The sequence below is a fragment of the Bubalus kerabau genome, chromosome 1 (assembly GCF_029407905.1).
Source record: "Bubalus kerabau isolate K-KA32 ecotype Philippines breed swamp buffalo chromosome 1, PCC_UOA_SB_1v2, whole genome shotgun sequence".
Lineage (NCBI taxonomy): Eukaryota > Metazoa > Chordata > Mammalia > Artiodactyla > Bovidae > Bubalus > Bubalus kerabau.
The window spans coordinates 83,067,426-83,081,192 of record NC_073624.1 but is presented as its reverse complement, the minus strand read 5'-3'; the positions used below and the strand labels follow the sequence as shown (position 1 = coordinate 83,081,192).

The following is a 13,767-nucleotide window of genomic DNA, read 5'->3' as shown; positions in this document are numbered from 1 at the left end:
ATATAAAGTGTTTATTTCTATCAGCTAACTAGTTTTAAATGCTCAGCTTATCCCATTGCTTTTCAGATCCCATTTTTCTGCCTTTTCCCCCCATAGTGCTTCCACAGAACAGCTTTGCTGGAGTCATTTCCTTGGCAGAAAGGAATAAAGTTTCTGGAGTATCCACATGGCAAAAGCTAAATAAGCATCGTGTTCCAGATTTCCCAGCTAGGTGTCAAAAGTCCTCATTTGGTGCTTTAAAGAGCAGAAGGGCACAGAAGGTTCTGTTTGGTTGGCCTTGCACATCTGAGGACTGGAAGGCATAATCAGGTGCCTAAGGAGTCAAATTTGAGGCTAATGCATTAGACTCAATGAGTTGCAATATCACAACATTAAAAAGGAATTCACTTAGGTTGCACTTAAGTGAATATTCTGTGCTCTTTTATTATCTTTCTGGGGGGAACCTCAATGAGGAGTGATGTGAAGAAAGGTTATAAATCTTTTTCTGTTGTTTACAAAATGAAAACTGATAAAACAAGATGAATTTCATTCAATATCAGCACGAATGCATTTGTTAGCAAAGGAATTGTGTACTTTTAATATTCTTTAGTGTTAGCCTTTTCTTAACATGCTCTTATTACATAAAGCTATAAATGAAGATATGAATTAAAAAGCCAATTGTAGAAAACATTTGTTGTTGCTGTTGTTCAGTCATCAAGTTGTTCCCGACTCTTTGTGACCCCATGGACTATAGCCCTCCAGGCTTCCCTGTCCTTCACCATTTCCTGGAGTTTACCCAAGTTCATGTTCATTGAATTAGTATAAAACATTGTTTTGTTAAAAAAAAACACAACACAGTATATGTATACCTAAAATTTCCCATCTTTTGGCCCAGTCTTCAAAAAATCTGCCAAATAGTACAAAAGAAAAAGTACATCTTTGTAAAATAAAGAGACCCTGATACTCTCTATATGAAGTTACCAAGTAATTTAGAGTCTCACTATTTTCTTTATAAGAGCTAAGCCTAACTTGTAAGGTAGGTGCCCAAGAAGAATCAAGGTTTTGGTGGGAATATATGCTGGCCTTTAGTAACTATTTGACAAATGAATGAAAGAAACTTCTATTTCAGCAAAACTCAATGAGCTACTCTTTCTTGAATTTGCAATTCATTACTTAAGTTGCCCATTTGCTTCTGCCATTCTTTAGTTCAATGCAGACTAGGGAGGATCTACCACTAAGTAGCTGTGTGATCATGATCAGGTTGCTTACCTTCTCTGTGTCTTAAATTGTATCATTTGTGAAAGAGAGATAGCTATATTCAGTGAGTGAGTACATGTAAAGCATTGAGAATTGTTTGGACATCTGGTTTATTTTAAAATGGTTTTTTAAAAAAGTAAAGATAAGGATTCTGAAATTAGATTTAAAATACATAAGAATCCAGCTATACGCTGTTTAAAAGATATACACTTAAAGACTCAATTACATAAGAAGTGTGATTGAAAAGGAAATAAAGAGATATGTGTAAAATAAAAACTGAAAGGTAACTGATATAACAATACTGATTGCAAACAAAATAGACTTTAAAGTAAAAGATAAATAAGAGCTATTTGATGTATAAACGAAATGAACAGTGTAAGAGTAAAAGGTAGCCGTATCGATAATATGTGTACTTAACTGCATGTAAGGGCACTGCAAGGAAGAATGAATAAATGCACAATCACGTTAAATTTTATCATAGCAATCTAAGAAACTGAAACACAAAAAGGCAGTGTGACTGATATAAAGTAGATTTATACAATTAACAACCTTGATCTACCATGTGTGCTGTGGGGAAAGAGCAAATTAGCCAAGATGGTGTATTCAGACTCTCTCGCCCCACATTTTGTAAATAACTATGTAACAGCTAAGATTATTTTAGCACTGCTAAATGCTAAACACATTTAACACATGTGTACCATGAAGTACTCACTTGGTCACAGGCTACTTTGTGCAGTAAGCCTGTAAGAGCTTCACCATGAAAGCTGTGGCTGCTGCTGCATTGGGGGACATTGGAGCGACATCATGGGTATATTATATGAGGTTATATTACGGCTGCTGCTACAGCTGCTGCGTCAGTCAGGAATGAGGTGGTGTTATGGCTGCCATGCCAGCCAGGAGAGAATACGTGTCTGCAGTTCCTACAGCTCCTCGAGTCTCCTTCCAGTCTTTTAGCTCACACTTTGCCTATCGTGGGTTCAGCAAGCAGTGTGGACAGTGTGAACAGGATCAGCCATACATGTGCTCAATTGTTTAGTCATGTCTGATTCTTTGTGACCCCACAGACTGTAGCCTGCCAGGCTCCTCTGTCCATGGGATTTCCCAGGCAAGAAGACTGGAGTGGGTTGCCGCTTTCTTCTCCAGATCTACCATATGTGTGTGTCTATTAGTGCTGTATATGTATGTGTATATGTATGAAAATATATGTATACTATATACATATATATTATATTCACATACATATATTTATGCTCCCATGTACATGAGAGAGGAAAAAGAAATAAACTTGAACTACCAAATTATAGAAATGTTATTTTAAAACTTGCTAAAAAAAAATCACAAATATTGGCTAATTAAGGAAATATCAATAAATTTAGAATAATGAACAGAGCAAAAAACACACCATTTTTTTTTGACAAAAATGCAACAAATTTGAATAGATGAGGGCACAATTCATAAATATGACACATTAAAAACATACCTTTAAAAAATTCATGATGAAGAAACAATTATCTCCCCAAACCAGGGACTGAACCCAGGTCTCCCTCATTGCAGGCAGATTCTTTACCAGCTGAGCCACCAGGGAAGTCCACAAAAATTATAGATATTTGCTTGTCATAGCAGTGATGATTCTGTATATTAAAACATGTGGTATGCAGATAACATAGTAAATAAAAGAAAATATATAGTCTAAAAGGCATATGTGGAAATCAGGAAAAAAGAAATGAAAATTAATATGTGCAGTATTTAACTTATGAATTAAGGACAACACTAAACCTCAAAAAAGTAGAATTATGGAAAAAATAAAGAGAAGAAATTACTGAAATAGAAAACAAAAAAAGATTACCAGTATTCAATAAAAATAATATATAGAGACTACCAAAGAAGACAAACTGTTGACAGTATTGGACTAGTAAAAAAGAAAAAAATATATGTAGAATGGTAGAAAGGAAGATGAGGACATTTCTGTATGTAGTTAATATAGTAGTTATTTTACAAGTACCAGTTCAGTATAGACACCGCAAATAATGGACATTTTCTTGAAAAAAGGAAGATATAAGTTCCTTAGATTAGCTTAACAGCAAATAGAAATTTGACTATGACTAAAAAAATGAAAAAATCAAATCAGTAGAGAGGAAAAAACCCTCAAAAATCACCAGCCTCAGTTTTAACTAATGTTAATTAATTAATTTTAATGTTAATTAATTTAATTAATGTTTAATTAGTTTAATGCTTTCTTCATCTCTAACATACTAGTACAAAAAATAGATAAATTGTCTAGTACAACCTGATTCCAAAAACAAGTGTGGACATGCATAAAAAGTTGTACATTATGAACAAGCAATATTTACCCTTGGAATGCAAAATTGATTTAACATTAGAATGATCTTTTAACAGAATATCTTCTATTAGTAAGTTAATATTGTGAAACCACATGCTAATTTCAATGGATAATAAAATTCTTTAAATTTTATAAAGTCAACATTTATTTGCTTTGAAAATCTTTTGATAAAGGAAAAAATATGAGTTCCTCAGCTGTGAAAATATATAGCACATCTTAGAATCACTATTGAAAACAAAGCTTTTTCTTTAAAATCAAGAATAAGAGAGGGATGTTTGTCATTACTTTTTGTAATTGTAATGTATTTAAGACTGTTCTAGAAGCCTTAGCCAGTACAGTAAAAAAGAAAAACAAACAAACAAACATGAGGTAAAAGAACTGGAAAGGGAGAAACAAAACCTCATTATGTGCAGACAGTATAATAATTGTATGAATAAAAAATCCAAAAGAGCTTATAAATTCACAGATTATTAAAAGATTTCAGCAAATTCATTGTACATAAGATGAATTCATGAAAATTATGCAGTGACTTGTGTTTGAATTCTGGTTTCTATAGGTACATGCTAATTTTCCCATGTGATTTCTGAGTATTAACATAAACTCTTTGAACATGGATTCCTAACCTGAAATACCAAGATAATTCTACTTTCCTTGAGGGTTGTGAAGATAAAATGAAGCACTGTTTATAGTATCTAGAAACATTATTTTCCCTTCCCTATAAAGTTCATATCATAGGCCACAATGAAGGAAGACATTAGATTACCCTTTTCATATGACACGTTAATAATTGTCTAATTACAAGAAAATAATTATCTTTGCAGAAAATTTTCTCCTAGTAGAAAGTGAATACAATATGAGTAATACTTTTTAGCAAGAGACATTGATACTTAAAAATGGTTAGCTGGCTTTCTTCAAAGTCAAAAAAGAAAGTTACCTGAGAGATTGGTTCTGTAAATTGGATCTGGGATAATCTCTCAGTTATACAAATATACACCAGCTGATTTCTATGTCCCAGAAAAATACTCAGGAAAATGGGGGTTTTACATTCTGGACAAGAGGAGCCTCTTACCTTCACCTGTATTGCCAATCACAGGAGGGAAAAGGAGAGATTACAGAAGCACCTGAGTGGAATAGGTGAAGATCTCACCTTTTTTAAAGATTAATATTAATTTTTTTTAATGGATTGAGATAATGCAACTGAAATCTGCAGAAAATAAAGATGTCAAAAGTCTCTAAGGAAAACTTACAGGTAAGGAAAGAGAGAAAGCTGGACTGGGCCCTGTGCTCAACTTCAAGGTGGTTTAGCTTTTTTTTTGAATAACAATTATAACACCCAGTAGGTGGCGCCAGTGGTAAAGAACCCGCCTGACAATGCAGGAGACACCAGAGAGATCGGTTACATCCCTGAGTCAGGAAAATTCCCTGAAGAAAATGGCAACCCACTCACCTTGCCTGGAGAATCCCATGGATAGAGGAGCCTTGCAGGCTACAGTCCACAGAGTCTCAAAGAGTCGGACACAAGCAACTTAGCACACTGCCTCTGTTCTAAGTGTGTGTGTGTGAGCAATAACTCACTGTGCTCACTCAGTCATGTCCAACTCTTTTCAACCCTATGGAGTAGGGTTGTAGGTGTAGGTGTAGTCCACCAGGCTCCTCTAAACCTCATTAAATACTTGCCCTTGAAAAATTCAATGAGGAAGGTATTCTAGCAGTCTCGTGTAGCATGAGTCTGAAGCTCTTTTTTATCTGTCTCTGGGCACTGATGGTGTGCTTGAGGGAAAATGGTTGAATTAGAAGCGGAAACTCAAGAGTGAAAAGTGCTCGATGGACTGGAGCTAGTTTTTCGAGAAAAAAAAATATATATATATAATATTTACACAGGAATTTGAACCAATAAGAACGTATCACAGCTGTGGACAGGCAGACATCAAAACTGCAGACTGTGCAGGTCCTGTTTTCAACAGCGACACCTTGTGGCAGACAGAAGTAAAAGTGGTCAGTGGTGAGGATGGATCGGATTCTTCAGATCTCTCTTCATTCACCTTCATTTTAAAAGAAGGATTGGGTTTTTATTTTTCTTCAACAGGAGAGAGAGAAAGAGAGAAACTGTGAGACTTCTATTTATTAGATTAGGAGGCAAATTAAGTGTTTACTGTGAATATTAGAATATTATATTAGAGTATGGGAAAAACAGGACACTACTTTTTTCCTACACTATACTGTGTACACCTTGCTTCTGTTGTCATAGCAACCACAAAACCAGATTGCCAAACTCAATGCCAATTACGGTAAAAGCTTCTCTCTCAATGGCCTGATAGCTATAGTTCCTTCTGTCTCATGGACGTGCTCTGGAAATTTTTTCTTGTTTTTATTTGTTTTCAATAACTAAATAAGAGATTTTATATTATGATTTAATTTAGTTTGAAGGTTCCTCAAATATTCTTGAAAACAGGCAAGACATACGTTAAAAATAGTAAACGTTTTGGCTTTTTCAATAGTGATACTGAAATGGAACACACATATTCACACCAATTACATCCTCCCAAGATATTTTATATCAGTAACAGCAAATTCTCATCTCTTTTGTGAAAGTGTTCATGAAAGACAAATTGAAAGCAGAAAAGGCACTGATAAGACACTATGGATCTTTTGGACTCTGTGGGAGAGGGAGAGGGTGGGATGATTTGGGAGAATGGCATTGAAATGCGTATAATATCATATATGGAACGAGTCGCCAGTCTAGGTTCGATGCATGATACTGGATGCTTGGGGCTGGTGCACTGGGACGACCCAGAGGGATGAGATGGGGAGGGAGGAGGGAGGAGGGTTCAGGATGGGGAACACATGTATACCTGTGGCGGATTTATTTCGATATTTGGCAAAACCAATACAATATTGTAAAGTTTAAAAATAAAATAAAATTAAAAAAAAAAGACACTATGGAAGTTTATAGAGGCTTGGTAAAAAATAAACATTTTTTTTTAACCAATAAATTCAAGATTCAGATCTTAAGCAACAAGGGCCTTGAGTCTCCCTTCTTTGAGACTCACATGCAAAGGCAAAGTTGTACATAGGAACATAGAGGTGATTTGGTGTGTGTACCCTTCGGCCTCCTGTAATCTTGCTGAGCTGAACTTGCATGCCGTCTAACCTAGGGAGAAATGGAGCTCAAACATTAGTCTAAATCACCTTTCCCGGCACCATTCATGCTCCATGTCATCCCACCTTGATCTGACTGCATTCTGACCCACTCAGACACACTTCAAATCATTCAGACTTGTGCTAGGGCAATTTGAAAAGAAATATTTAATTCAAAACAATTCATAATTTCCTAATACCACTATATATATAGTATAAATACTATATATATAGTAATAATTGCAATATAAAATTATAGTAAATATTAAGGTAATTTTCTTATGGAAGTAAAAACTGAAAGAGCTTATTGTCTTGTGCAGATGTTTAAAATTAACCTTTGTCTATCCTTTCTTCTCTATCAAACTCAGTAATACTCATTGCTAAAGTCTTACTGAGGAAACAGGTTACCTTCAAAAGGAAACATTATTGTATATTCCATTAAACACAGCAAAACTTAAAATTTCACATAAAAATAGGTTATCTAGTTACATGGTAAATGTGTCATTTGTTCATTGTCCAGTACACATTATATTTACAGGAAAATTACCAGGAACTTTTCAGCTGTATCAGATCTCAACCTTATATTTAGATGCAGTCATATATTACTGCTGATAATGTGATGTCAGTGAATAGATTGGAATTTTTCACTGTCCTTTATCAAGATAAATTGTTCTGTCAATAGCAAATGGCTGGCAAGTATTAACACTCTGCACACTATATGACTTTTCATTCCCTGCAAAAATTGTATTTAATGCTTTTGCACAAAATCTATGGCCGTGACTATCCTTATTACCTATTTAACTACCTTTTAAAAGGAGGATTTATTTCAGCAAATTAGGACCTGGGAAACAAGATGGTATCATGCATCATAAACTTTAAGTCAATACAAGGCAGGACACTTGCGGTTTGAATGGGAAAATACCTTGCTCTCATCTCTTGGTCATCCAATAGTATTAGCAATCTGTGTTGGGAGCAGCTGCTCAGAGCAGAACTTTATCTTGGCCTCCTTCCATCTACACTGCCACAGTCCCACAGTAGCAATTTGCTCATTGGCCTATTACTTTCAATAGGTATTCCAGTAATTGGCTATTTCACACTTGTAAGGCTTGAACTGGCAGAGAGCAAAGGCCAGGCAACCAGCCTGTCAGGGTCTAGCAAGCTGGTCGTTCATCAATTATAATCAGCTTTTACAAGAGTGAGTGAATCCTCAGAAACCTTGTTTGCTCTGATCAGTTTTGCTACTAGTATAATTTGACCACAAACTGAGCTGCCCTTATCTGAAGAATGTAAAAGTTGTCCTCCAGTGACAAGGTTTATTCAGACCCCTGGAAAGATTGATTTGGGCTAAAAGGGGGAAGGGGAAGTTTTGATAATTCTGGGTTCCTTCTGTTTTTGTAACCAGTTACTGTGCATTACACAATACACTTTCCTTTGCCAAAAAATAAACATTCAGGGGGAATCAACATAATTTATTTTTTAATGAGAGGTTATTCAAGAAGGTTTCATCAAGTTATGAATCTCAGAATTAAATTTCTCAAAAATGAGGTTCACTCTGGCCACAGAGGTTGGGAGTTTTTGCAATCATTATTTTTAAAACACCTATTTAAATGCTATTAAGAAATACACTACAGTAGCAGAAATGATGTGTGCTTATTACATACTTAAGTTCTCAGTGACCTGATTTAACATGATCTAGGAGAAACTAGAAAAATAGTTTGCTAGAAACTTAGGGTCCATAAAAATAATCAGTATGGGCCTCCCTCACAGTTAACAATAGCAAATTTTCTCTTAGCTAATCCCAATATCTTTTGTTATTTCTTGTATCACTGAGTTCTAAGAGAATAGAATCATCTGCCACAGATCTTTTTCAAACAAAAAATATGTGAAAAAGAAACAAAATGTAATACATTTAAAATTCTGATTGGCTTCAACTGCCCTCACGATTTTAGGGCCTAGGCTTTTGTGTCTTTGCTAATTTATGTAATTCACCCTAGGGGGCTAGGAAAACTTCATTGGTATAAAGGGTACCATTTAAAAGTGCTTCTTAACTGCCAGGATTTATATTTTTCTCCCCACTGGCATCTCATTTGCAAAAAGAAAAAGCCAATGCCTACTTGGAAAGCATGTGCATAATCTTTCTAATGGAAAAAACTGCTCTTTATTACCATGTCTACTATTTGCCATCGATTTAGCACCTATAATTCCTGCACAACAATCCCACGCTCTCTCTTTCCAAAGGCCCATTCGGTCTGCTGACCAGCTGGTGACAACATGATCTGTCAACAGCAACTGCCTTGAGCACAAATAAAATATACAATCAAAAATTTGAACTAGTGCATAAAGATTTTTAAAAATTCCAACTTAAAAAAATAAAGGGTAGGTGATTTAGAAAGCTGTTAGAGATGCTCAAAAGTCAATTCTAAATTTTGAAAAGACATGACTAAAGCTCTTCATAAATCTACCTTCAAAGAGTTATGCACTCTTCCTAGTTGAATAAATGAAGTGACACTGATGCATATCTAATTGTAATACATCACAGGATAATCTGTCAAGTCCCCCGTGCTCAGGCCCTGTCACCCCTCTTCATCCATTATTTATCTACAACCTTCATTGCCAGTGAAATCCCTGTGAAGTGAGTAGCATGAAATACTACATAGTTAGCAAAAACTTTTGGAATGCATATAGCAGATAATGATCATTCAACACTGTGTAAATTGCTTCTGAGAGGAAAAAAACAAAACATTTTAAAAATAACCAGGATTTTCCCACATAAAATCAGACATTTCATTTAGCCAGACAATATATTGGATGTTCCAAACTAACAAAGTTCATAAGGCGCTGAATGCCTTTTCTTTGCCATAGCACAACCAAATCTCCATTATCTTCCTTGTACCATGACAGGGACTGGGGAGACCTTAAACAGTGCAAGAATGAGATTATACAATGTCTACTTTAATAATAAGCAAGCAGATTAAGGCCCAATGTAATAATATTTTTCTTTTTCCCCCTTTTTCTTTTTGTTAAATTGCCAAGTTTGATGAGGAAGTTGGAAGAATGAGATGTGCCTCTTGCCCATTTCTTGGGCTGGAATACCTGTCTCTGGCAGTTACTAGAAGCTAGTCTTGCTCTTCTGCCGGCTTTTTCTACCAGCTTGGTACACACCCCTTAGTTGGGAATAAGGACTTAGGAAAACTTCCCAAAAAAATATATCCCGGCTTTACCATCAGGATCACATGTTGCTGCTTTTGTTTTTTCTCATTTTAAGGAATCACTGTCATAATTCACAACATAACCATATTTTTTTTCAAACATGCTCTTAAACAATGAAAAGAAAAATATACATTTTAAATCATTTGAAGAGTTCAGCCAGGTACTCTGATTTACTCATGAGGAGGTGATAAGAACAAAAGGCTACTTCAGGCATTCAGTAGTAGAAAATTAAGGTTCCTGTAAATTAGGTGGGTCTATTCCTCTCCCAGTCCAATTACTAGCTTTATTATTTGTCAATAAAATATCAAATAAAAAACTAGTCTCCAGATAAGGCAGTTGTTGCCATCTGGAGCTTGTGATACTTTATATTCTCAAACTGTGATGTGGAAGTTGCTGATAATGCCTTTACATCACTAACTGGTGCCCTGAGGCCTAAATCTTATACATTTTCCTCTGGAAAGAAAAACCATAATAAAAGAACAAAACACACACACCACATACAAGGTAAGATTAGGCAAGTTGCTGTTTTATGGCCTTGTAACATTTGAACTAGAGTTTTGAAACACCCTTTGTGATTAATAAAAGTCACAATTAATGTAGGAATATGATAGCTGGAAGCAATTCTAGTCTGATGGAACAACTAACCTGCTTGCCACAGCCTCACACAATTCCCCTTAAGCAGAACTGGCTTGTCCTATAACAGCTGCTTCCCATCACTTCCTTGGACAGAAGGGCAGCGGATTACATGCCTTTGCTATGGAGATCCATGCATTTCCTTGACAATGTGCAGGAAATCACACCATGTGGAAAAGACAAGTTTGCTTCTTTCCTTTGAAGATGTATGCTAAACTTACGGGATCATTAGGTGACCTGTGAAATAACAGATTTTCTTTCTTTCTTTTAAAACTTTACTTGCCCTAAAGAAAAAATGATTAGCCTTTATGTTATATAGCTGTTAGGATATAAACTCAAGTTTGAGGATATAAATTCATGAAGGGTATAAACTCAAGTTTGTCTCATTTGGTTTGAGGTTCTCATGTTTGAAGAGGTATTATCATCATAATTATTTTAAATCAGGAGCTGCCTTCAGTCTTAGAAATCCAAACTCTCTCCTCTAAATCCAAATCAATTCTTCAAAATTGAGAAGACTAAAAACTTGCAGGTGAAGTAATTTTAAGTTTATTCTCACTTTGCAAGCATTGCAGAGAGTCTTGGTTCTATTTATTGTAGCAGTACTAACAATTCATTTAGGATGATGGTGTGACATGAAAATAAACCTTCTTCTGATTGAATTTCAAGGACTCTTCTGTTTAACTAGCTTCAAGAGTCCTTTTTTGATCATAATAAAATTATTTGCCATATGGTTCGGATGCTTGTGATCCCCTCTCAATGAGAGGATTATGCATGAGATAAAATGCCTACTGTAGCTGCAGCCAAGCACACAGCTGGCTCTGATAATGCCAACAAATGGCTTCATCTATCTCAATGTCACGTAGGAGCTGGTGCGATGCGAGTCAGCCTGGAGTACAATTAAAATCTACATCATCTGTGAGAAAGGTGATGGAGGTTCTGACATCAGAGCTGTCCCAGATCCATCCTCTTTCCCAGAGCAGCAGAAGATACGTGTTGCCCCCTTCACCCTGCCACGCTAATGATGCTCCCTGCACATCCCTTCCTCTGCGCATTAAAGGTACTAAATCAAGGGGCCTCCTATGTAAAAGCTTCACCTTTATCTGACATTCAGTAACAAGATGTACAGTTTCTAAACTAAAGTTGTGTATTCCTTGCCTCCCTTCTTTTCCTGATGAGATAATGCCATTTATGTCCATCAGTGAAATATAAATAGAAAAGTTTATGATCCATATGGCCTCAAATTGTAGCAATATGCAGAAATTTCCCTGTTTTAGTTCCACAATGTTCAACTACACTAATAAAATCAGGTTTGAACACCCATTTGTTCCAGAAAGCCAAATTTTATTGCTAAAACATCCATAACTCATAACAAGCAAGCTCAATACCAATTCACAGACAAGTTGCCTTTTCTGCATGTTTTGAGTAAAAATGAAAAGTGAAGTTTGTGCGGAAATTTTATTGTTTTGTTCTATTATATTAGAAAAGAACCTTGACAATATATTTTATTAGCATGTCCAATGACTTTCTATTAAAATTAAATGGAATAACATCTAAATTTCAGAATGAGGTTACTGAAAGTGACTTATATGATTTGTTCATTATTTATACAATCTTGTTATGTACTTTCTTCCTTCCTGGATTCTTAAAAGACAAAATTAACAAACCATACAGTGGTATGTAAATCTGTAAACCAGCATGCAAATTTTTCATGCAACTGAAAGAGAAAAGAATCCACATCAGACGAAATACCTTATACTTTATTATTATTTTTTATTTTATATTGGAGTGTAGCTGATTAGTGGAGAAGGCAATGGCACCCCACTCCAGTACTCTTGCCTGGAGAATCCCAGGGACAGGGGAGCCTGGTGGGCCGCCGTCTATGGGGTCGCACAGAGTCGGACACGACTGAAGCGACTTAGCAGCAGCAGTAGCTGATTAGTAGTGTTGTGATAATTTCAGGTGGACAGCAAAGGGACTCAGCCAAAATATACTTTAGAGTCAAAGAAAAACCTGTATGAGATGCTTAAAAGTCCTTAACATATAAATATATGTACTTGTATGTATTATATATCTACATATGTGTAGATATATGTTATATACATACTTATGTACATAAATAAATAATTCTTTGAAACAATCCATAGATTTTCTATTTTGTTGCTTTGCTTTTCTGACCCTGAAGTTAAGTAGAAAACCTTGTGTAACGCAGGGGAGATAATCATCAATGGACATGAATGTTTCAGATGTTGATGTTTGTACTCTCCCTATCTTCAATGGTCTAGTATATGCGTAAAGGTAATTTTTAGTCAAGTCTATTTCAAGCAGTCTACTAATGTGACAATTATGCTTTTACTCTATTCAGTTTACTAAAAATATATAAAAAGTAAGTCAATTATTATTATTTTTTTTAACCAAATAACTATGTGATGCCTCAGGACAGTTTCTATAGAATTCTTTGTGGTCACCCTACATTAGTTTTCAGTTTTTTTCAATTTGCCTGTACCTTAGTATCACTTGTGGTGCTTTTAAAAGTAAAGATGCCTACGACTTACTCCCAGTATGCTGGAATTGCATCTCAGATACTGGGGCTCGATTTCTGCATAATAAGTTTCCACTATAAGGATTCTCACATGATAACTAATGCACCAAGAAAAACGGAGGCCTGTATCTAAACATTGTCCAAAAAGTATTTTCAATGTATGATTTAGAAACTGGAATATGGAATATATAGCAACATTAGAATAACTATTATTTAGAGACATTTCTTGCTTTAAGCAAAATATATCAATAACATTTCTAATATAAATTTATCCAATCCTGTAAATATTTATTATAATGTTATGATATGTTTAGCTCTATGCAACATATTGTAGGGGAATGCAAAGAAGCATAAGACATAGTTTTTATGTCCATTGAGTTAATCTCAATAGAAAAAAGACATATATCATATTAAGTAATAACCAAATACTATAATTGTCATATTGAATGATGCTTACAATGAATACCAAAGACGGCTGACCTAGAAAGTACCAGTATGCAGGCATGTGTTGATTATTCTTTGTGGAAATCTTTATCAATTATCCCTTTAGCAAAATCCACCGCTACTTCTTAGAAATTATTATTATTTTTTAATTGTCACACTAAATGTCTTGGAGAAACCTATAACACAGAGCAATCTACTTATCTATTGTATTTTAACTGCTGGTCTT

General features: G+C 35.1%; 1 protein-coding gene and 1 long non-coding RNA gene across 2 annotated transcripts in view; both read right to left on the bottom strand.

Annotated features, from left to right (window-relative positions):
• The window catches only part of PDZRN4 (PDZ domain containing ring finger 4), a 430,067-nt gene that overhangs the window by 222,323 nt on the left and 193,977 nt on the right, over positions 1–13,767 (bottom strand). The window lies entirely within an intron of this gene.
• On the bottom strand, positions 5,625–7,827 carry LOC129652351 (uncharacterized). The gene is made up of 3 exons (XR_008714534.1): positions 7,638–7,827; positions 6,628–6,728; positions 5,625–5,654 (listed from the first exon to the last, which is right to left on the bottom strand). It is a non-coding gene; the product is annotated as an uncharacterized LOC129652351 (long non-coding RNA).